We start from the raw sequence: 1,743 nt of genomic DNA on the forward strand, positions 1-1,743 counted from the left end.
GTCGCTATTTTTTTATTGATGGCCTTCATAATTCTGGGATTCATATTTAGGTCCTTAATCCATGTTGAGTTGGTTTTTGTATAAGGTGTGTGGTGAAGGTCTTGTTTCAATCTTTTGCATATCATTTTCCAGTTCTTCCAGCACCATCTGTTGAAGAGACTATCATCTCCCCATGTGATATATTTAGGTGTTTTGTCAAAAATCAGTTGGCTGTGTGTAGATGCGTTAATTTCTGGATTCTTGATTCTGTCCCATTGATGTATGTACCTTTCATTGTACCAGTACCAAGCTGTTTGACCACTGTAGCCGTGTAGTAAATTTTGAAGTTGGAAAGTGACAGGCTTCCAACCTTATTTATCTTCTTAAACAGTGCTTTGCTTATCCTGGGTTTCTTTCCTTTTCATATAAAGTTTGTAATTGTTTTTTTCATCTCTTTGAAGAATGTCGTTGGAATCTGGATTGGGATTGCATTATATGTGTAAATTGCTTTGGGCATTATTGACAGTTTCACAATGTTAAGTCTTCCTATCAATTATGCATGTGGGTTCTCCACATCCTCATGGACATTTGCCATTATTCTTAATAATTTATTACAGATATCCAGTGATTGTGAAGTAGTATCTCTTTTAAAGATTAGTTTTGCCTATTGTAGTTATATGCCATTGTTTGAAGAGTTCCTTTACTTAGTATAATGCTTCTAAAATTTATTCAGACTGTTAAAGTATCTGTGACTTGTTCTTTCTTATGCTAAGTAGTATTCCATTGGATAAATACGCCAAGGTTTGTTTATTCATTTATTTATCTTGTTGTTTTACATTATTAATTTTCCTACCAAATAATGAAAAGCATCTTTTATACTTTGGTTATGTATGTCTTTGTGTAAGTGTTTTGTGAATTATGTATTCATTGTTTTTGTGGTTTTTTTTGGTGTGGTAAATATCAAAGAGTATATTGGACCAATCAGTTGCCGTCAAGGTGATCCTAATTTGTGGCAAACCCGTGTGTGTCAGAGTAGAACTGTGAGCCACAGATTTTCAGTCTGTCTTCTGAGGCTCCTTTGGGTGGACTTGAACCTGCAGTGTTTTGTTTAGTTGTTGAGCATATTAATTGTTTGTAGTACCTAGGGAAGTTTGGTTTGTTATTGTTATCACCAAAGTTAATATGTGTCAGCTTTCTAGTTGGTGATTGATCTTCTATTCCCTTCACACCTGTTAACTATAAAAGAATGTTAATTTTTGTGTTAGATTGATTTCTTGATTTTTAAAAAATATTTTTATAATAGTAGTCTTACACAATATTTGGCCTTTTGTGATTGACTTATTTCATTCAACATAGACAGTGTCCCCAAGGTTCATCCATGCTATGAGGTGTTTTGCAGATTTATCCTTATTCTTTTAAAATTGTATGGATCCATTTTGTGCTTTTGTACCATAGTTTATACTTTTCCTTTAGTGAACATGTAGGTTGTTTCCATCTTTTTGCTGTTGTGAATAGCGCTGTGATGAACATAAGTACATACAAAAGGGCTTCAAAAAGTGTGTGGAAAAATGGAATGATAAGATAATGTGATTTTTTTTTTTCCATGAACTTTTTGAAACCCCATCATATACCAAATATTTTGATTATTGGGTCATGCAGTATTTCTGTTTTCAACTTTTCAAGGAAGCACCATACCTTTTCTTCCACTGGTTGCACCATTTTATAATCCTACCAACAATATGTAAGGGTTCCAGTTTCTCGATA

General features: G+C 33.4%; 1 protein-coding gene across 1 annotated transcript in view; it reads left to right on the top strand.

Moving 5' to 3' along the window:
- Nucleotides 1-1,743, top strand: part of PCCA (propionyl CoA carboxylase, alpha polypeptide) — a 605,786-nt gene that overhangs the window by 208,549 nt on the left and 395,494 nt on the right. The window lies entirely within an intron of this gene.

This window comes from Chrysochloris asiatica, unplaced genomic scaffold (assembly GCF_000296735.1).
Source record: "Chrysochloris asiatica unplaced genomic scaffold, ChrAsi1.0 scaffold00029, whole genome shotgun sequence".
Lineage (NCBI taxonomy): Eukaryota > Metazoa > Chordata > Mammalia > Afrosoricida > Chrysochloridae > Chrysochloris > Chrysochloris asiatica.